This window comes from Phyllostomus hastatus, unplaced genomic scaffold (assembly GCF_019186645.2).
Source record: "Phyllostomus hastatus isolate PE091 unplaced genomic scaffold, TTU_PhHast_1.1 phas_contig_58, whole genome shotgun sequence".
NCBI classification, from domain to species: domain Eukaryota; kingdom Metazoa; phylum Chordata; class Mammalia; order Chiroptera; family Phyllostomidae; genus Phyllostomus; species Phyllostomus hastatus.
In genome coordinates, this window is record NW_025333916.1 from 10,372,946 (window position 1) to 10,396,993 (window position 24,048).

General features: G+C 38.2%; 1 long non-coding RNA gene across 1 annotated transcript; it reads right to left on the reverse strand.

Moving 5' to 3' along the window:
- Positions 1–39: 39 nt before the first annotated feature.
- On the reverse strand, positions 40–23,779 carry LOC123824876. The gene is made up of 6 exons (XR_006786778.1): positions 23,633–23,779; positions 21,080–21,181; positions 8,999–9,114; positions 3,990–4,062; positions 2,002–2,075; positions 40–578 (listed from the first exon to the last, which is right to left on the reverse strand). It is a non-coding gene; the product is annotated as an uncharacterized LOC123824876 (long non-coding RNA).
- Positions 23,780–24,048: the final 269 nt, after the last annotated feature.

Below are 24,048 nucleotides of genomic sequence, written 5' to 3' on the forward strand. Positions count from 1 at the left end.
TGTTTCAGCTCAGCCAGGGAAACACAATCTTCAGTGGAAAGGAAGGGTGCACCCCCAGAGCCAGAGGAGAGCTGGCTTGTATTGACAGATGTTCCAGCCCCTGAATCCTGATTGGTCTGTCCTCATGCAAATGAGGTCTCCAAATTCTCACAGTATGATTGATGTAATAGGCACTGTCCTCATTTGGTTACAATAAAGTTGCTCTGGTTGGTTGGAGCTTGACAGCTTGATTGGATGGGGAAAGCTTTAGTCTTATTAGTTAAAACAGGAGTCCAGAAACTACTTTATAAGGGCTGGCTCAGGCAGTAGAAACATATACAGGCAGGCAGTTCAATGCAGAGGCAGGTAGTTCAGTGCAGACTTCTCCATGAAGTGGTTTGTGTAAGAAACTCTTGTGTAGAAATGGCTTCTAGGCTCTTGGTTTGTTTTTTTTTTAATTTTTAATTGTTTGAGTCCATTTAGCCACCCAGAGCCTTTCTTAGTAGGTATCTTCTATCTCAGGGTCCATAAGTATTATCCACTCTTAACTTTGTATATGAAATTTTCATGTTTATTTTTCCTCAGTGAGAATTGTTTGCCTGTAAGTGATCATAAAGCAAAATAACAATGGATTAACAAGAGAAAAGTTTGTTTTTCTCTCATAGAGGAAATATCCAGAGGTAAGCAGCCTAGAACTAGCATAGTGGTTTCAGAATTATCAGGAAACAAGTCTCCTTTCTGTTGCTGTTCCATGACCTTAGTGCATTAACTTATGTTCAAAGATGACTTCAGTTCCAGTCATTTTATTCATTCCACATAGCAAGGAGAAGAGTGTTCTGCTCCTTGTTGTTTTAATAAGACTTCTGGGAAGTATCACACACTTTGAACATACCTTTTTAGACCATAACTTAGTTACATCATTGCCACCCAAAATATTGGGTTGACCAAAAAGTCCATATGATTTTTTCTGTAAAATAAAAGACACAGTTTTTGTTTGCACCAATAACTTTATTGAATTGGATATTTTGAGTATGTTGGCTATCTTCTGCATGGTATATAACATTGATTGTTCTCAATTAATGTCTCGATTTGATTGTTATCAGTTTCAACTGGTCTACCTGACCGTGGAACATCATCTACTGAGAAATCCGCATCATGACATTTCAAAAACCACCTTCGACACATATTCAAACAGTCACTGCACCTTCTCCACACACTGTACAAATCTTTTGTTTGTTTGTTTTTGTATCTTAGTTGTGTTTTTCTCTTTCTTGAAATAGTAGAGCATGATATGCTGAAAGTGTTCCATATTTTTGTCCATCTTCAATATTAAAATTGCTACACAAAAATTCACCAATTTTGATGTTTTTTAAAAAAATGCATGCTAACATGATAGCTGTCAAAATACAATCTAACAAAATTGTGAATGAACTGAAAGGCAACTAAGCAATACTAGAACACCTTACAGAAAAAAAAAAATGAATGTTCTTTTTGGCCAACTCAACATATTCAGAATTCTTGCCCTAAGGAAGAGGGGGAGAACAGGCACTGAGACAGGCACCCACAGCCTCTGCTTCACTTCACTAGATCAACCATAACTTGCTGTTACATATCATTTGCTGGAGTTTAAATTTCTAATTGTCTTATTTGGTTAAACAATTCAAGTGTTTATTATTCAATAATCAAATTATAGACAAAATAAAATAGAGAAAAATTCTGGGGTATTGCAGTAAGGCACTTGGCTCGTTGTTATACTTTGTTTTCTGTCAAGCAAGTTCTAAGACTGTCTTGACATGACTGATCATACTTAATGACCTCCATGAATACAGATTTGGGTCCATAATTCCATGGCCAAGACTCTTGATGGTTTTCTCATGATTAAATGACCACATATTTTATGAACCAAACCAAAACACTTTTGAGAGTGTGAAAGGGGAAGTTACTAATAATTATATTAGAACAACAGGAATAAGTCAGGACTGTCCAGAGCAAATGGGAGTGCATGATTGGTCATCTACTCACCTTTCAAACTGGATCCCTTCACAGATCTTGTACAGGTATCAGTTTACTATTACTAATTTACCAGCCATTTCTCCCTAGAAATGCATAGGATACAAAGAAAACATGTCAGAACTGGACTATTAGCATACAGATCATATTTATGAATTTGATATAGAAGGGAAGAAATCCTAGTTAAAGGGTCCAGATTAAGTGAGAAAAAATGAACTGTTTCCAGCTATTCATGCTACTGTAAAAGAAAATTGCCCCAGGAAATAAATATCAAAGATGGACATTTATTCTTAGTGCTCAGCATCTAAGTTTTAAAGTACTCTTCTTGGTCTCTCGGAATTTGTAGTACTTTTATCCGTCATTCTGAATACTTTTTCACTTTAACGTATAATCTGTGACACTTGGCAATTGTTTGTTGGGGGGATTTGCTCTGGCTAAAGTCCAGCCATAAAGAGCAAGGCTGAGAGTGAGAGCCCAGGTAGACAAACTACTCCAGCTTTCTTCATGGGCAATACCATGGTGCCACCATTAAAAATTGCCTCTGTTTATGATAAAACCTAACACTAGATTCTACCTTTGCCCTTATTTCATATATTTTGTATAATTTTCCTGAATCATACTTCTACCTGAAAAAATAACTACTTATTAACTTGTGCCTTATTTTTCTGGAAGCTTCCAAATATACTTAATGCTTAACTAAGGAGAAACAAAGCCACTTGGTGAATTTGGATTAGTGATAATTATTAGAAATATTTATACATATCCACAATGTACATTATATTTTCATGCCAGTTCAAAACATGGATATTCGAGTCATACTTCTAAAGTTAAAATCCCTGCCCTCCTGCTTCCTAACTGTGTAACTCTAAGTATATCAACTATTTGTAAAAGGAGGACAATTTTAGTAATTACCTCGTAGTTGCTGGAGTATTTATTGAGTTAATATGTTTAAAGTGCTCTAAGTACTACTTGGCATACAGTAAGAGTTTTTTAAGTGTTTGCTATTTACAACCTAGAGATGGACAAAAGATATGAAGCTTGTCTCTGTATATAGATCAAATCAAACTCAAGGAGTGCACAACTGAAATAATTTTCAATAAAAGCATGTGCTTTTTCATGGCATCTCAATCTTTGTTAAGCTTACCACTTTCTTCTATTTGCCTGGCTTCTAAATCTTAGTCTTCTTCCTTCCCTTTCTTTTCTCCCTCACATTAGAAAGTGCTCAATTCTCCTTCCAAAATTTATATTCTCTTTTTCTCCTCCTACTGGTATTGTTCTCACTTAGACTCTCTTAATTCCTTGCCCAAATAATTTTGATAAGTTTCCTAACTTGTCTTTGTACCTCCAGGTTAATTCCTTCAAAATCATTTTATATAGTTTATAGAATATCCATTGTTAAAAGTCCTCTTGCTCAAAATAATCTCTAACTTATCCATCATAACACTTACAATTTTACCACAATGTTCCAACCTATCTTTGCATTCTCATCTTTCTGCACCCTCATGCCCCAGATAAACCAGAGAATTAACTGTGCATTTAGCACCTTAATATTTTTTCCTACACCCTTCCCACTAACTGGAATGTTCTTGTGATCTCTGTTTTCTAAATAGTAAAGCCTTACCTACTTTAAAAGTCTAGCAGAGATATAAATTTCTACAAAAAACTTTTTCTGAGTTATCAGTACTCTTTCCTTCTTTGGAGGTTCTATGACTTATACATTTGTGATAGTTCTTTGTATTGCCCTATAGATTATAGTTTCTTATTAATACCTGTTTAAGTCTTAATCCAAGTATCTTTCATCTTTACACTTCTTAGCAGAGTCTTCCTCTTACCCACTGAACTCTCCCAGGCCACTGAATATGATTGTGAAATTTTTATACTGTTCTAATGAATAAGACCATGAAAGCTAAAATCTAGCCAGTTCTCTGCCGGTCAAGCCATGTGACACAGTCTGTGTCATAGAGGGGAGCCTTTCTTTAATTGATCAATCCAGAGCTCACCAAAAGTGTTGCCTCATTCTTTATACTTCTTCCAGTAGGCAGGCCATGCATCTTCCAGAAGGAGCATCTTTTTCTAAACAGGACCCGTTTCAATTAGCAGCACCTCTGGACACTCATAATAGGTTGTTAAGAAAACAAATCACAATTTTTACAGACTTGTGTCAAAAGATGTTAGTGAAGCTATAGCAGGAAACTTAAAGCTCACAGACTCTAGCTCCTCTATGGCAGACACCCTCCTTTACCAAGTAGATTACCTGGGATAGTGATGATTAACAAGAGGGTAATGCGATCATGCAAGCAACTGCATCTCATGTTTATAAAGTGCCTAAGTTAGTTAGATAGGACTGGCTAGAGTAACAAGACTCAAGACCATATAATGTCTCAAATATGAATGAAGTTTATCTCTAGCTCACATAATATTCCAAAGAGGGCATTCTTGGTTGGCAGGCAGCTTTCCCCCACATGGTGATTCTGAGACAAATTTGCAAGGTTTAGAGAATTTCAAATAGTTTCATCTGGCTAGCATACTAGAAGCATGAGGGAATGTGGCAGAAGATGAAACTAGCAAGACAGGCAGGGCCCAGAATGTGAATGTATTTGAAAGTCTTGTAAAGAATTGGACTTTGTCCTTCAAGTGATAGGAGGCTACCAGAGTTAGTTTCTTGCTTTGTTTTTGTCATTATTGTTTTTCTTATCAGGACGGTTAATGTAATTTGATACAAAATGTTAGAAAATTAACACTGTCCTTAGCATGGAAGCTGACTTGGATCATTGTGAACAGAAAGACAGAATCGCCGTGGCCAAAATGACATTCCAGAAAAGATGAAAGCTCACAATAAGGCAGTGGCAGTGGTGATGGAGCAGAAGGGAGAAGCAAAAGAGCAATTTATGAAACAAATCACAGTAGGCTTGCTGATTATTTAAAATTCAAAAGATTAGAAAGAAAAAGTTGAGTATACCCCAGCTTCTGGGCTGAACTGAAGTCTGTCTGTGCCTACTGAATCAACTTGTTCATTTCTACTTCAACACTGAATTTAGTTGTGCTAATAAGATTTTTTTATTTTGGTCACTAGTGAACAAATTGAATGAAAATGAATGCCTTTTCTACTGCTAATCCCTATGAAGGCCATGTGGATAAAACTTTCAAGGTGGAATGTAAGAATTCATCACATTGTCACTGTAAAGTGTCCAGGATTCCTGTTGGTTGAGTAGGAAAATAGCTGGCAAAAACTGACTATAGCCTTTCAACAATGGTTGATTAACTGAAATGTCACCCCCCCCAAAAAAAATTCCACATATGGGAACCTTAAAATAGAGTTAGCATTGTCTATTCTGAAGTTGCTATTCATTACTCATTGCCTTACTTTATTTTTAAAAGATTTGAAATGTGAAAATTTACAGTCCTCAATAAAAATCAGCACATATTAGATTACTTAATAACTTGTCCCTCATTGTGGCTGTTGCACATTATAAAGCACAGAAGCACTCATGGAGACTTAAGCTTGCTGCTTTGTTTTCCCAGCAATGTGGAAAAGACAGACTGGCCTCTTGAATCCACCTCCCAGGGTTTTAAGAAAATTGGAAATGGTTTGACTCTTCACTGAATCTTCACTGCCATATAAAGCTGGCTGAACGTGGCATTCTGAGTTAAATTGGCACAGCTCTGCAGTATTGGAATGGTATTTTTTTGACAAGGTTGGATGGCATATGTAGTTTTGTGTATTGTTCTAGTGCTTCTTAAATCAAGTTGCCCAATTTAAGTCAAACAAATGTTCTCTATTTTCCACTGTCCCTTCAGATTACACCAGTTCTTTGCTTGATCAAATCATAACTCCCTGACTATAATCTGCAAATTTCCCATGATGCTGAGAAAAAATTTTCATTATAATAAACACTAATAAAATAATACATTTAATTATACTTTAAATGACTGAACATTTTAATTCATTATTCTTATAACTATAATTCTCATAACTATACATTTTTAGTGAGTAAGGGTTTATAAACCTGTGTAAAATAAGTGACTATATTGAAAACAAAAATGGTTCTCAGATCTTAAATAAGTTCCTAGATTGCTTTAATTTCTTAAAGATAATTTATCTACATTAAGTTACATTCAACATTTAGAAGACTTCTGGTCAAGATGAAGGTGTAGGTAAACACAGCTTACCTCAAACACAGCAAAAATTATAATTAGACTACTAAAAAAATGTCACCAAGAATCACTAGAAAATCAAGCTATATGGAAATCTGACAGCCAAGGAATTAAAGTCATATTCATCCAAATGGGTAAGTAGGGCAGAGACCCAGAGACTGGCATGGAGGCACAGAAACATGGACAGGTGGTCCCACACCCATGTGTGATGGATAAAAATCAGGAGGGATACCTCAGGAGCAAAGGATCCCAGGCCCATGCCAGATAACCCAGCCTAGGGTTCCAGTGCCAGGAAGATGCATCCCTATAACTTCTGGTTGTAAAAACCAGTGGAGGTTGGGGGAGTGGAAGAAACTGCAGGATTCTCAAGAATCTCCTCTTTAAAAGGCTTATCTATGGACTTAAGTCTTATGCAGACTCACCCATTCTCAGCTTTAGCACCCAGGCAGCAGCTGGAAGGATACCACTGGCATACAAGGAGAAATTAAATTGTCCGACATCATGGTTAGTGCCCAGGAACAGCTTCATCATGGACAAAACTCCAGAGGCCAGGCAGCTTCATTATCCCTTTTCTGAGACTACTCCCACACAGAGCCACAAAACAGCACCACCATATCTGAGACTGCTCCACCAACTTAGTTCACACAGGTGATCTTGAGGATTGCCCAAGGCTCTGCCCCATCCAACATACCAGTGTGCTTTTCTATAATAGGCTACACTACTAAGACAAGGAGTCAAAATAACTCTACCTAATACATAGAAACAAATGCAGGGAGGCTGCCAAAATGAGGAGATAAAGAAATAGGGCCCAGATGAAAGAAAAGAAAAAAATCCAAAAAATTAATCAAATTGAGATAAGCAATCTGTCAGAGGCAGAGTTCAAAACACAGATTATGCTCAAGGAACCCATTGGGTACTTCAGCAGCATAAAAAAGACCTAGATAGAAATGAAGGTTATGCTGAGTGAAAAAAGGAAAAATACTAAGTAAAAGAAAGGGAACCGACAGTGAAGTGAATGAAACCAAGAATCAAATCAATGATTTGGAACATAAGGAAAAAAAAAACATTCAATCAAAACAGCAAGAAAAAAAAAGATTCCAGAAAAACAAGGGTTGAAAGAAGCTTTTGGGACAATTTCAAACATAGCAGCATCCAAACCATAGGGGTGCCAGAAGGAGAAGAAAAAGCAAGAAATTGAAAACTTACTTGAATAAATGATGAAAGAAAACATCCCTAATTTGGTGAAGGAAATAGACATACAAGTCTAGGAAACAGAGAGAGTCCCAAACAAGATGGACACAAAGAGGACCATAATAAGACACATCGTAATTAAAATGCCAAGTTGAAAGATAAACCATCTAAAAGCAGCAAGAGAAAAACAGATAGTTACCTGCAAAGGAGTTCCCATTAGACAGGTGATTTCTCAAAAGAAATTTTGTAGGTCTGGAGGGACTGGCAAGAAGTATTCAAAGTGATGAAAATCAAGGACCTACAACCTAGATTACTCTGTCCCGCAAAGCTATCATTTAGAATGGAAGGGCAGATAAAGTACTTCCCAGGCAAGGTAAGTCAAAAGGGGTTCATCATCACCAAGTCATTATTATATGAAATGTTAAATGGACTTATTTAAGAAAAACAAGAAGATCCAAACTATGAGCATTAAAATGGCAATAAATTCACAACTCTCAACATTGAATCTAGAAAACAAACTAAGCAAACAAAAATAACAGAATCAGAATCATAGATATGGAGATCATTTGGAGGGTTATCAGTTGGGAGGGAGAAGAGGAAAAATGGGAGAAAGGTGAAAGATTAGGAAGTACAGATTGGTAGGTATAGAATAGGTGGGGGTGTTAAGAACAGTTTAAGAAATGTAGTAGCCTTAGACGTGAACTGGGATGGGGAGATCGCCAGAGGGAATGTGGGGTACTGATTGGAGAGAGACAAAGGGGAAAAAATTGGGACAATTCTGGGATTGTCCCAATTATGCTAATTGGGATTAATAGCATAATCAATAAATACATTTTTAAAAGTGTTATATCCAACATTTAATCAAAGAATATCTAAGTGACTATTGTGAGTTTTGTGCAAAGAAGAGACCAACTTGGAAAGAACATTGAGTGTTGGGCATTTCCTGCAATATGACAAGTAGGGAAGATCTCAAACTTCTTTTGGGTTGAATGGAGTCAGATTTACAAATTTGAGGATAATATGAATACATTTGCCTTATAATTTTAATCTTTAAAATTATAAAGGTACACATCTCATAAAGGTACACAATGATTATCACTGCTGATCCAAATCCATTCTAAGATTTTCCACCAATCACTCAAATGCAAGTCCGAGGTCATGTCTTCATTCTCCTGTGTTTCTGGATCTCAGTCCCCAAGGCCTACTAGGAAAATTTTTTTTAAAACTGTGCTCATGGCTGATAATTCTCAGTGACAAAAAGGAAATAGCTGCATCCAGATAGTGACATGGGGTGACTTAATGTAATTACTGGCATCTCACCATCACACCAGTTGAGTGACATCTGAGGGTACCCGAAGCCATGCAGGAAGGCAAAACATGCACTGTAAAGAAAACCTAGGCATTTAACAAATTCTAACTAAAAATCTAGATGTCTGCAGAGTTTCAAAATGAGGAAGAGTGAAGTTCTTCTGACTGGGGAATTAAACCTTAATGAAATGGATAAAGCTGGTGTATACAGTGAATGTCTGTGCCTTTTCCTCAAATTTGTAAACCATAATGTAACGGTATTAGAAAACAGGGCCTTTTGGAGGTATTTAGGTGACAGGGTGAAGCCCCATGGGATTATTGCCCTTATAAAAGAGATCCCTAAGAGCTCACTCACCCCTTCTGCCACATGAGGACATAGTGAGAAGATCGCTGTCTATGAAGCCAAAAGAGTGTCATTTTCAGTCACTGAATCTGCTAGAGCCTTGATCTTGGACCTCCCAGCCTCTAGAACTGCAAGAAATAAATGTTTGTTGTTTAAGCCACCTCACCCATGGCATTGTTATAGCAACCTGAAAGGACCAAATTAGTGTTAAATCCCCTGGGGAACACCCTAGCTGAAGTCCCATCCCCAGGAGTCCATAGCCTGTTTCCCTTTCCTGGACATTTTGGGAGATGTCTATTTTAAGCCCAAACCTCAGACTTCAAGGCCTTCCACTACTTTATATTTCCTGGTGTGGCCTACCCCAGCTGTACCATCACATCACTGCACGTTCAGGATCTCTAGTAATTGCTCAGCTGATCTTTACCCAGCATGAGTGGGCTTATGGACTATTTACATAGACAAAGCTCTGTTTTCTCTTATCATAATGCTTACTGCTGCTTTCTGGCCTCCCAAAGTTTGTTTCAAGTAATTCTTAAAGTCACCTTCCTTTTTCAGGTCTCTCTCTGAACCCTGCCCCTTGGACTGTTTGGAAAATATTAGCCTCCTTCCATCCTGTTCTAATATGAACACTCTTTCTAGCTCCTTAGGTCACCAAGAAAAGTAGGTGGGGGAAGGAAGCGGCTTGTTTGTTTTTCATTGCAGGGCCTAGGCCTGGCCCCTTTGGAAACAGATGAAAATTCTTCACAGTCACTGGATCAGCCTTTTTGGCCTCAGATAAACCTTGTTACATCTGAGAAATAAGCTTTTTCTTCATTTTTTTTAAGTTTCCTTTTCTTTTCTGTGGTCAGTGTTGTTTAGCCTCATTTTCTTCTCTTTATTCATCTCTTTGCTTTTATCCTTTCTCTGTAGCTCTGCTGCCAGTTGCTGCCAAGTTTCTTTATCATCTGTCCATACAGCCAGCTTAACTTTCTGAGCCAAAGGTGTCAAAGCAGAATGCATATGGGTGCTGTCAATCTTACATGGTGTGACTTAGAATTAATTTCTGATGCCTAGGAGATATGTAACCCATGAGCAAAGTAAAATTTGGGTGGCCCTGCAATCTCTAAATTAAAGTGCTCTCTCCCTAACTCTGTGTTCACTCTCCTGCTATTTTAGCTGACCTCTAGGTCAGCCTAGAGGCAAGGCATGCCTTTTGCCTTTTTCCCAGCTAGTTACCTAGATGTCTTCTAGGTCTTGGGCCTGCTTGTGCATTCCAGCCTCACCTTTTGTCAGCTCTTGCTAATCCCTTGTTTCCTAACTCCTCAGACACTATTTACTCTGGCCCTGCCCTAAACCCGAGGCTATCTTCAAACCCAAAAGTAGCAGTCTTGTCAGAAAATTCTCTAGCACTCCCTGTGCATGCCCTGGCTGACTCTCACCTCCTCTGGGACCCAGCATAGCTTGGACAATATCCTCTGAACACTGCATTCACCCTAGCCAGGTGGTCAAGCCAAAACAGCCAATGCCCTTCGCCCTCATGAATGAGACTGTGTGACTCAAGCTCACTCTCCCCACAGATAAACCCTGTATTGATGCCTCAAGCCAAAGTCCATGTCATATCCTTGCATCTGATCCAGATGCTGTGTGTTCTCTGGGCTGAATTAACTTTTCTCCAAATACTAGCTGGCAACCTGTTTATTTCTGCTCTAATCTTAATCTCTCTTTGAAATGCATCTTCTCATTTTCCCTTAAAACACAGCACAATCCAGCTCAGGACAGAACATATTACAGGAACCTCTATTTCATTGTTGTTGAATGGCTCAAAAAACTATGGTACATTTATGCAATGGAATTCTATGCAGCAGAAAGAAAGAAGGAGCTCCTACCCTTTGTGACAGCATGGGTGGAACTGGAGAGAATTATGCTAAGTGAAATAAGCCAAGCAGTAAAAGACAAATACTATATGATCTCACCTTTAACAGGAACTTAAACAACAAAACAAACAAGCAAGCAAAATATAACCAAAGATACTGAAATAGAGAACAGGCTGACACTGTCCAGAGGGGAGAAGGGAGGGAATTTCAGAGGAAAAGGGAAAGGATTTACAGGAACAAGTATAAAGGACACATGGACAAAAACTAGGGGGGTGGAAATGGGAAGGAGGTGGGGAGGGCTGGGGGGTGGTCTGGGATTGGAGTAAAAGGCAGAAAACTATATTTGAATAACAATTAAAATAAAATTAAAAAAAAAAAACTAGTTAGCTAGCCTTTCAATAGGATATACCTGTATCACTATAACTTTGGAAGATGTTTTATCTCCTCAGAGATCAAACCGGACTTAAGTACAGTTAATATTTATTGACAACTCACTGTTTACTAGTCACTGGCCTCATAATGCAGTACTTGTTTAACCTTTGCAATGTCCATATGAGGGAGATACCATTTTAACCCCACATTTTCCGGAATAGCATTAGACTTGGAGAGAATAAGCCACGTTCCTTGGGTCAGCCAGATAATCAGTGATAGAGTTGAGATTTGGACAGAGTTCTTGCTTTTATCCAGGGTTTCCCTCAGTACTGTTTGCCCTGAAATGTCTGTTCCTTATCCTTTACAACCTTTTAAGTTCCATTTAGGTATCAGTTTCTCAGGAGATAATTATTTTACTCATTCACCGAAGATTTTCTGAGCACTTAGTAAGTGGCAATGACTGTATTAAGCCCTGGGGACATACGAATTAACTAAAAAGGAGGAGTCACTCAGCAACAGCTGTGCTCAGGTACAGATGTGCCTGTCCTAGTTTAAGAAGTACCATGTTCCCCTTTAGGAGTTGTTTAGTGTCTGGAGAAAGGTTAGGCCCCTCCAAGGCATGCTCCAAACACAGATGGCTGTATTGTTCTCTGTAGCTAGGGCATTCAGCACAATTTCTGCATCGGTCATGAATGGGGCATTTTAAATTAATCCACTGAGAACACCAAATGTCAGAATGAGAAAGAACAATTGAGGTTATCTGATTTAATAGTCTTGCTTTAGAAGTGAAAAAATAAATAAATAACATGCTGAGGAGTTAACTTTTTCAAGATGACATGGATGTGTAGTGAAAGGATAGTTTCTTAAATACAGTTGTCCCAATTCCCCCTCCAGCGCACTCATTTAGACACCACACAGGCTCCCGGGGCGGGGGGGGGGGGGGATACTTGTTGAAGCCAAAATTTACAGTGGCTACAGGCAAAAATCCCCTGACCGTGGATCAGTTTCTCAGAATAAAACTCTTTCATTTACGCCATTGCACATGAAACATTTCTTCTAGAGTTATTTTTTTCTTAAAGTGGTATCTAAAAATTAGGCAATGGCAACTATGCAGAGTTGTAGGTCTAGCAGAACACAACTACTACTGATTGTTCGTAATGGTGTGTGGTCTTAGTACTGTCTCCTGGTACAAGCAGGAAAAAACAAAAAACCTAGAGAACTCCTTCATTCTTATGGAGCCTGCTTATTAATCAACATCAACACCAGTTTCTGTCTCCTTTCCAGGCCCATTTATCCATACTTGTCTAGTCCACATTCTTGGGTTTTCATTGCCACTGGGCATGGCTCAGTTCCATATACTCACTCGCCACATTCTCCTCTTATCAGTTTACCACTTTTGCAGTTTATCCTGACATTTAAGGGTGTAATCGTCTCCTCACCTCCACCACTGCACCCCTTGAAGTGTGAAGTTAGTTGCTTTGTTTTTTTCCCTCTGACACATTTGCTTTGTGCTATATTTAATTCTGGAACATTAGCATTAATATCCAGCCACACAAGTGAAATTGCTGCTGTGCATTTACTTCCACCAGGTACAGTAGGGGTTTATTCTGCTAATTCCTTTTGGGGATAGGGAAACAGATGCAAACACAATAAGAAAAGGGACTAAACTTCTCTCCACAGTATATTGAATACAAGTCTTTATAAGGAGTTTACATGCATGATTTTATTCTTTTGCTTTTCACCTACTTTTTGCCTTTTGCTGGCACACAAAGCAACTTACAAAAAGAGAGGCTGACAAAATAAAAGAATGTTCCCCTGAAAAGAACTTGCTTTTAACATAAAAGGAAATATAAATCAGCAATATAAACTATTTTTATAAAATCCCCAACTGCCTAGAACAATACCTAGTACAGAGTGGATACTCAAAAAATAATAATTAACCAGATGTGATTTCTTCCCTTCAGCCTAGTCTCCTTTTGGCTGCATAGGAGTTTAACTTGTGTTGTCCAATGTCTTTTTTCCTTTTCTCCTTTTCAGCTTTTCTTCTATGAAATCGTCCTCTCCTCCTTCTCCTCTTCTCTCTCAATATCCGTTTCTCCTTTGAGTTGCCTTGTTCACCTGGTTAAGCACTTAGACCACAGCAGGGCTTCCTTTTTTTAAGATTCAATACACCGCCGCCCATTAGAGCAATGATAAAAAAGATGTGTTGAAGGTTTGTTATCTAAATGAAAAAGCAACTGTTCGTCATGATTTAACTGTTTTTGTGTGTGTGTGTGTGTGAGAAAGGGGCTTATAAAAAGCAGTATTTTATTGCTTCTCAGCCTTTCAGCTAAGATCAAGTAAAAAGAGCAATATTTATTTGATTCTTAGGTGGTATGAATTTATTTAATGAATGTTAAATATGTAAGACAGATTACAATTCTATTCAAGTAATGAAATGGAGACCATTTGTGGGAGAGAAAGAAACACTCAAAAGTACTGGAAAGGGTGAGGGAAAGAGACAAGTACAATGGGAGGAAAGTGGGCTTGAGACTGAAAATTTCATGGAAAATCTCATGGCTTAACAAGAGAGGAGCTCTCTGTGTATCCTCAAAGGTCCTTCTGCAGAAATTTCATGTGGAGAGCAGAGCAAATGGGGAGAGTTGTGTTTCTCTCTGAATCACATCCACTGGGAACATAGGGATTGTTGTCTTCTTAATGCCTCAGATCTCATCTATGAATCTTACTTCATCCTCTTGGTCCTTCAGCTGCTTCAAATAAGAAGTTGACTGGAGCTAGATCTAGAAGGTTTCTAAGGTGATGTCCAAAGTCAGAGAACTCTTCTGGAAGGACTTCACCTGATGTAAGTAAGAGGCACTCAACTTAGGGGGCTTTAAGCTAATAAAAAAATCTATCCCGTAAAGAAAAGTCCAGCTGGAACCAATAATGTACATGTACAGGGACACCCAATCAATGCCCATTCTAACTGGTCAATGCTGATGCTTTGTGTACAAATATTTGAGTATCACTAGCTACCTTGGGATAGCAACTGAAGAAATTGAAGATATTATTTTAGATTACATGAAGCTTTAATTCTTTTAAATACATCAGTGTAAGCAAATTAGTTTCATTCATTAATGTATTCATCCAACAAATGTTTATTGAGTTCTTATTATCATCAGGCAAGGTGCTAAGCATGGGAAACTAATTTTGAGATAAAACTGGTAGCTGGAGCTAGGGTACTTGTAGACCATTCTTAGAATATTATGTTTTGTTCTGTTTTTAATAGGGGGCCAATGAAGAATTTTAGACAGGGGAGTACTATAGTGAAATTTCTACTCAGAAATATTACTCTGATACCCCAGATTTAGTTAAAAACTAGTAAAAATGCTGTGCAATAGTATAGGTAAAATTGATGATCACTAATTAAACCTGCAACCGAGAGACACACTTAACAATGGAAACAACCAGACATGGAAATACTTTCAGGGTTGAGAATTAGAAGAGCAGAGAGGCACAGGATGATTTCTCAGAATCCTGAATAGGATGAGTGGGATGCATGGGTTTGCTCCAGAAATAATCTTGTCAAGGGGGAGAGATGGCCATGAGGAGAAGAGAAGAGTAGCATGCTGAAGGGAACATTATAAGAAACAGAAAGAACATAGAGGCAGATGGAAGAAGATATACCGCGAGAGGACGACAGGGTATGGTCAATGGGTTTGGAAGAGACTCTAGGGAGTACACTGAAGTTTTGAGTAATTCAAAGTGGTGACTGAAAGTGCAGACTTCTTTTTGAGGACACTGAAATAGCAGACAGATAATATGATTGGAAATGGGAAGGGTTTGGAGTTCAACTGATATGAAATTAAAACAGTTGTCAGTCACTTACTTGCTCTAAGATCTCAGGCAAGCTACCCAACAATTCCCAGATTTTTAAAAAATCTATAAAATCTACATGATGTCTTGCACATATGATTGTTCTGAGTTTGAAAGATTATAATATGTTTACTGTCTAGCATTATGCCAGAAAATTCCTTCACTGACTCTTTTCCCTTTAGTTTTACCCTCTCCCAGGGCACCAGCTTCTGAATTCCCTCTAAAAAAAAAAAAGTTGGGTTAGATCAACACCCTGGTTATCATCCCTCGTGGTATGTCTTTACCTGCAAAACAGGGGCCACAGGTAGTCTTCTCATGGTCTGATACCTGCTTACCCGTTTAGCCCCACATCTCATCACTTCAGCACCTCTCTCTAGTTGTACCATATTTAATGCTCTTTCATGCCTTCAAGTCCTTGAACAAACAGCTTCCCCTTCCTAGGATTGTCCTTACCTAGTTCTTTGACTCATAAGTTTTTCTCAGCTTTTTAAGACTTCAGTTCAAGAGCCTAGCTCTTCATGTAGATGTCCTTAGCCTACCCCACACTGCACTAAGCCCCAGCATCAACCACACTAAAACCCCTTTTTCCTTGCTGCCATAATTTGTGTAGGTTCTTCCCATCATATCTTTTGTTTGATTTTAAGCAATATTTTGACCATTTATTTGTGTGTTTATGTTTCCACCACCCAATGGATAGATATATCCATGAAAGCAAAATGATTTCTCAGTGCATCCTTAGTAATTTTATATAACAAATCTTCAATAAATGTGTATTTAATGAACACATGGTTTTAGTGTAAGGCCATGGGTTCCACAAATTAAGTATGCACTGCATTAAACACTTTCAAGCCACATAAACAAAGAATCCTTTTAGGGCAATACTTTCTTGGGGGTCTTGTGGTCAGTTGCTTACTCTGGGGCTTCATTTAGATTGAGATTCAATATAGGGTCCAGCACAAATAACACCTCTTTTTATTAGAAAATATTTTATTATAAAATCATAAGAATGTAACTCTGTAACATAACAATATCACACTCAAGAAAACCATATGACATTTTAGGTGACATGTTCAAATTGCTGTCCATCTCATGTGAGACATTCACATACCCCACCAACCACACTCAAGCAGGCATTACTTCTGCCGGACCCTGTAGATCATGACTGTATGGGTAAGATTGAAGCCCTAAAATCACTTTACCCTAAAGGTTTCTTCTCAGCCTCAAGTTTTAATCCAGTTTGGAAATGATAAGTAGTTTGAGAGAGAGAAGGCAGAGTGTGGTAATTATGACCATGAACGCTGGAGTAGGACCACCCAGACTCAAATCCCTTTTCCTGATCATTACTAGCTGAATGGTCTGGGCAACATACTGAGCCTCTCCATTATTCAGCTTCCTCATTTATAAATCAGTGCTGATAACATTGGGACATACCTCCTAAAGATGTTATGAGGATTGAGTGAGTTAATACAAATGAGAATATTAGAAGAGTGCTTGGCACATAATGATAAAGCTTAGCATATATGATATGACTTCTTTTAAGGATATTTGTAGCTGAAGTTATACATGCCATAGATCACTTGTGCATATACTCAGCAGGATAAGCACCAGAGGCCAGCACATTTCCATGAAAGCCCCAGGGAGATCCAGATGCTGTGCTGGCACTGAAATCACCATGTGCTCCTTATCATCTTTTTGCCTGAGCTTCTTCCCCACTAAATGGTCCTTTCCCAAGTACTGAAGAAGGAATGAAGGCAGGGAAGAGTGATTTAGGATAAGGTTTTTTTTCTAAACAGAAAATTTGAGAAGCCTAGAGACTAGTGATATTAATCAACAAATATTCTTTAAATACCTGCTCTAGTTGAGACACTTTTCTAGGTAAAATGAGGCCAATCCCTTTTATTTGGGTCTATTTAAAAAACCTCTAAAATCATGGAAATGTCTCATGATTTTCAGCCTTGAAGGATCCTTATATTGGAACAAGGAAAAACCTGAGGGTTTTTTTTCTCCTGCCTTGTGCTTTCCCCCCCTAAAATAGCACTCTTACCAACGTTTGTAGGTACTATGATGATAGTTACTATATAAGTCCAGGAATAGAGAATGAGAGAGGAGGGGGAGGTAATTAACTCAATTGTGTAAGGCTTTCTTTAAGAAGCAGAAAAAAGGTTCCCCATAATTTTATTCCTATTTCCAAAGAGGCAGAGAAGGGTGTTTTGAGAGAGAGACATTCTTACACTCAGCACTAGAGCACAATGCTAACTCCAAGACAGAGTCCACTTGATTTTTCCACCTGACTGTGCAAAGAAATTCAATTTCCCTACTGCTTTTTCCCTTCTATGTAAATAGCTTCTTTATAAATGGGAAAATGAAGAGCAAGTCTTTCAAACAGTTGTCATAAATTAGAATAAATTGCATTAATTCAAAATGTAAAACTAGAAGAGCCAGGAGAACATGCAACATATTTTCCCCAAATAACACTGTGAACAAGCACAAGTGTATACTTTGGGCATATGTATATCTTTGCTCTGACTGACAGCCTGAAAGAGAGTCCGTGTGATTTTTGTGTTGCTGAGGTAGAAACAATCTTTATTTGGATTGAATAGCAGAGTAAACAGGAATGAATAAGAGACACAAAAGTTTACAGTACAGATGGTTTTCTGATTCATTTTGTAAAATGTGTGCCTTATCAATTAAAGGTGCACTTGCTTTGTGTTCTAGTGAACTGTCCTGGAGTTTTCTCATGGTTGTACAACAGGAAAATGAGACAGGATCGGTGAAAGTTGTCCTGGATTCAGTAATGGCAAACAGGCTATAGGCAGCAGCAAAAGTTTGTCTTCTCTACCTTTTATTTCTAAAAACTGACATACTATAGTATAGTTATATGTCATTAAAAAATTAAAACCCTCAGCAGAGACAAAAAATTAAAGGAGGATATATATATATATGCATACACAAGCATTTATTGGGTGGGGGAAAGTTAAAAAAATTGATTATTCAAGCAAAAAACTAAGTGGTGTATCAAAGCTGGTCTCCAGAGATAAAGAAAACATTGATTAAACTATAATTACACCTACCTGTATGGAGCATACACCTGTGCACCTAAGCGCATTCTTCCTAGAATTATAAAAACATTTTCCTTCCCACACAGTCATTTGGCTCTGTTATCCAAGTGAACTGCCTGGAGCAGCCTGAGGAAGAGATGATATAAACATCCATCTTCCATCAACAAGGCCCTGTACCCATTCAGGGAAGCACGGGCTATTTGTGATAGGATTACCCACAACTTCAGGACAGTAATGTCAAAATGTAAAATAAAATGGCACTGCCTAAATATTTACTCAGCATTTTTCAATTTAATATGATTAGGACATTGAGTCATGATTCATCTTTCAGTCTGTGTCAAATAGTGCCTTTATCCCCAACATTTTTTGACCATAGATACAGGGCAGTTAGAAGGTCAAACTGAGGGGCTCTTGAGAGATGAGTAGACAAACACACGAGTTTGACTTCCAGACTCATCCTTGATTCTGCTGGCTCTTCTGCCTGCCTTGAAAAGGCCAGTTATGGCTCTCGGGGGTGCTCTAATCTGGAACAATTCCCACAAAACAATCAATGGTATATCATCATTTCTTTCCCTTTCCCAGAGAACAGGATGCACAGAAAATAATGCACATGTAGTAAAGAGTTTGAAAGCCTAATGCACATAGGAAACTCGCTGCCTCTCCAAATCAGCACATCAGGCCACCAGATACCAGTCTCAGGCAAGAGTTAGTCATCATTTTCTTACACGAGCCATGCTCTTCTCCCAGGATTGATGCATCTTCTTCCCTTCTACATAAAGAATTAGCTGAACAAAGTAAAAATAAGTGGACTCTGGGGCTGCAGATGGTTGACCAGCTGTTTCTGGGTGACTCCCCATGAATCAGTGCCTCATCTGAGCTTTAGTGCTTCCATGTTTTGGGGGCAAAATATTCTGCATTTTGGAAACTAGTTCATGGAAAATAATACAGCAAACTAACATTTATAGAAAACCACAGTAATCTTGTAACAAATGTCCTAAATTATGTATTCAAAAGCAGATCCAATTTTATCCAAGGTTCTCTGTCTGCAGAGCCTATAGGACCCTTTTTGTTGTTTATAACTCTGGCTCCTCCCAGCCCCCAACACAAATGCCTCTTCTTTAATGATACACCACTTTATATAACACACCTCTCAGAAGACAAAATTTCATTTTGAAGAAAGGCTATGGGGGTGCAGGTGGAATATATAATCAACTTCACTTTTCTGTTCCTTTAGCATTTCATCACATATATTTTCCCTTAGTTTGATGGTAAGATTAATGCTTCCTTTTGAAAGCCTCCTGATTCCCTTTTGAACAATATTCACTTCTCACTGGTGAAGTGCAATGTTGTGGGTACTGACAAAATAAAAGTAGAATGGAATTTGTATTTCAACATGTCCCACACTCCTTAAAGTCTGACATTTCTAGCAAAGCAAGAGTTTCATTGGCTGTCCCTTCTATTTTAAAGTATTGTTTGATGTGAATATATCTAAAAGGATATATTTTAATACACAGAGGAGCAGAAATACCTCCAAATGTTTATTATCAGGGAGGGGGGAGGCATTTAACATGATAGGAGACTAAGAAAGCTTCTGTGATCATTTTTGTTCAATGAAAGCCATTCTTATGGGTGGGAGAGTCAAATGCTATTAACCACATATGCTGCCTGCATACCAGCACGAGCCAGAGGAATGCAGATTTCTGTATCTGAGAGCAGCTGCTAAGTGAAATGGAACGTCCAACAGATGGTTACATTGTCATTGCTGGGGGAGGATGAGAGGGAAGCTATTTTGGTTTTTCTGTGGAGTATGTGTATATGTGTGTGTGTGTTTAATAGAACGTGTTCACCACTACCTGGATCTCAGTCATTATCAAGGGTTTTTATTCACTTGGAATCTTTGAACAAAAATAAGCCTTAGAGATCACTTGGCCATTTGGCACATAATGGAGAAAAAGAAAGAAGATCAAGGACATATTGCTTATTAGAGCCAAGACCAGAGTTCTTTCATTAGTCCATTCTACATAGAAGGTGCACATACTGTTTACTTGAGTATTGGGATTTAGCACCAACACCAAAGCTCAAGAAAAGGAAACACTACAGCAGTTGCAGTTTCATAGTATGAAAAGGACATGTGTATTGTTTTCTTTTAAAGCCATGTGGTGGAGTTACCTTGTGATTCTCATATTGGAAGAAAGAACAAAGACACTTAAGCAAAGTTATGTTGGGTCTCTATTCTAGATTAGATTTTTGGAAAAATAGGCCCAAGTTTAAATAACAGGCCATGGAATATTAAGATTCTACAGTAGTTTCAGATTCCAGAACAAGGAGTTGGACTTACAAGGCAAAGCTTTCAAAGGCCATGGTTAACAGGCGAACAATAAAGTGTTGGGGTTCCATCATGACCTGTCTGCAAAAGGTCTTTACCCCCTTCTGATGGGAGCTTTGGGTCAGTTGTACAGTCACATGGCTCACTCATTGGTTCATGGTTTTGTTTTTTTTTCCAGAAATAGAATCAATAGAGAACAGACAAACCCACAGTTGCCAGTTTGTACAGTCTTGTGGTTTCTGTCAGGGGCTACAGACTCGAGCAGGTCTACCAGATAATGAAGGCAAACTATTTCAGTTCCTGTGGGTCCAGAGTGCCTCAGCAGAGTTCTGGTTTCAAACAAATGAATAACAAATTAAAAGGTACAGTAAAATAAGGGGGTGGTTAAAATATATTAACTAAAATCAATGGAAGTGAATCGTAGTTAAAACTCCGCATTCTCAGCAATAGTCGGTGATGCAGTTTGTTAATCTCTTAAAATTTATGTTAAAAGCCTTTTAACAGAAAGTCAATATATTTGGCTGGTTGAGCAAGTATATCATCCTGTCCTGGGTGTTGCATTAAATATGACACAGAGGCTCCATTCCCTCTAGGAAATGAACAGAGGTCTATCCAACGGAAGTCTTACCTCAGGGAGACCAGACGTTTTTCCCAAAACAGGCTGTGGAACCAAGCTGAGTCTCATGCTCTCCTCCTCTGCTTAGGTTCCCCACTGACGTCAGGGAGAGTCCTGGAAATGAAGCGAGATCAGAATACCAGAAGCATAGCCTAATAATAGAGCAAAAAATGGAGAGCAGATGGAAAATAAAGGCATCTTGATAAAGTGTGACCTAATGTTATAAATTTGTTCAGGGAAAAAAACAACAACAGCAAAGCAAAAAGGCCTGTAAGCAGACTTACTGGTGCTAAAATTATGGAATATGGCAAACTGGAAAAACACCTAGCTGCCTAGAAACCTTCCAGAAAAATACTGAAAAATAACAGGAGAACAAGAAAAATCAATTTTTGCATTAGTTCAAAACACCACTAGTAAATGTGCCTAGGGGTAAAATTGATAGGAAACTAGCAGTAGAAAACGAGAAACAGATTATTAGCAGCTTCTTTTACTCATGCTTTGTGCAAAATTTTATCTATTGTATCTTCATCTCTCTTGAAAACAATCTGCTGTCCATATGGCTAAGGAATGCTGGGAGAACACAGGTATAAACAATGAGCCTGGTATTGAAAATGAATTGAAGTACTGGGCCCAAAGTAAAAGTTTTAGCACAGGGGATTTGTTACACCTGTAGCTCCAAGAAATGCTCTTAGGAGATATCTTGCAACTCCAGTGTGTGTGCTTGTGTCCATGTGTGTACCTGTGTATGTATGTGGTCAAAGCCACAAAGGCGACTTTTATCTCTTAGTATGGCTACAACATATTCAAACAAACACCCCACTTACTTTTCTGGGATGAATGGCAAAGTCTTGAAACAAACCTTTTCTGAATTTTTACCTTTTGTCAGAAAAAAAGATATTGAGATCCATTTAACAATGAGACTTATGAATATATACTATTTTTGATATAGAAAAAGAAGGCCCAGAGATGTTGGGATTGGGATATAAAGAAAAATCCCCATTTCAATCTTTAAATACTTGTTTTGTCTAGAAATCACTAAGCTGTTTTGTTTGGTAAACACCCTGCATTTTCTAAGAATGAGCTATTGATTGGGAAAACTGATGGGGTAAAGTTTTAAAACAGAGATACATTTTCTTTTAATTTTTATTGTTCAACCACTGATGGAATTTAAAAAAAATAACACCCTTTCTAAAAAATCCCCCTTTTTTTGGTTCATCACTCTAATGGTTCTTGGGCTCTGTCTGTAGTACCTATAAAAAGAAATCTTGTGTTTTCGGGTAATGTTCTAGCTTCTGCCTCCTCAACCTCTTCACTCTGTCCAGCCACCATTTCTCTCTGAGTCTTAGTCTCACTCTGTCTGATCTTTGCAGCTTGATATTTCAGACCCTCCATCACTCTCAGGGAAACTCCCTCACCTTGTACTTCAACTTAAGTCTCCCTCTGCTCCTCACTATGTGGCTAAGGGTGAGCCCAGTCCATTCATTTCCAGGCTTCTAGATGCCTGGCCTGGCAGAGCCACCAGCCTCCTGCTACCACTTACCATCCCCAGAAGAAAATATTGGACACCCATCTCTGCTTGGAAGGTCTTCAGTTGGATAGATCACAGGGAGCTATTCTAAAGAACCCATGCTACATAAATGCATAAGATTAGGGGCATATGATTTATGAAATTTTAAATAGAAAAGACAACTAAAGATCATTCATTTTATAGTAGAATAAATTTGTACTCATACTCAGTCAATAATCCAGAGTTCCTGTAAGTAGTGAGTGATATAATGTACATAAAATATTTTATAAGCTATATAACACTGTGCTGTGTGCATTGGAAAGTCAGTGTTTGTCTTCTAGGTAGTATGTTAGAGAGTCATTCTAGAAATGCTGCCATTACTCAAAATGTTTTAAATCTCTTTTTTAAAATGTCACTTCAGGAAGCTAAGATTGTGACTGTGTAGTCACATCTCACTCTTATCCACAAAGGTATCATCCAGGACCCAGACACTCATATCAGAGTTCATCTTAAATGTCTTCAAAGGCAGGACCTGTGTCTGTTTTGCTGCTTGCTCCTGGTGTACTGCCTGCCACTTAGTAAGCACCTAATAATTATTTGTTCAATGATTAAAAAAATCAAACCCACCCTTAGAGAATGATGATTTGCTATGATTGATAGGCAAAGGCTCTAAAGATATTTCCAAAAGTCCATTTCCCAAATAAAATTATTTTTGAGCTATAGCATTGTTTTTGGATTAAGTACAAGGTTATTAATTAAGAGAGGATAACATTCATTGTATTTACACATCTGTGTTCTGGCTGACCTGTTTGCATGGATGAATTTATTTATACCTTACCTTCCCCCCCCCAAAAAAAAACACAAAACCAAGGCAGATTGAAATAATAACAACAAAACCCCATAATAACAATAATATTAATAAAAAGCATAATCATGCTTTTACTATAATCATGTCTCAGATATGCAGAGCAAAAGCAGCCCACAGGGTAGGTTCCTTATGTGTGGTTAGCTAAGGAGTGACAGTAAGTAACAAGAAATAGAGAACAAATGAGACTCACCCAGTCTCAAGCACATGTCTGCCTGCCATCTGGCCCTTCTTCCCTGTTGAGTAAAAGAGTTACTTACAGCCAGTAAGAATGCAGTCATAAGGAAACATTCTAGGGTAGTGGGGGTGACAAGATTCCCAGTTGATAATAAGTGCCCATGAAGAAAGGCATCAGCAGGTGTCACGAAAACCAATCATCAGTGTTGTTAGTACTAACAGGTAAAGTCAGTTTTGAGGATTCCGCATGACACATAAAGGGGAGAACAGTCCCTCTCTAGTGGGCTGATGTTTAAATTTGTTTGAAGAGGAAAAAAATGAACAGAATACTGATAGGTAAAGCATAATAACCACGAGACAAAACTATGAACCTTTTTCACATGTGAGTTACTCTCAGAGAGTGTAAGAGTAGTGATTTTATAATTGTTTTAA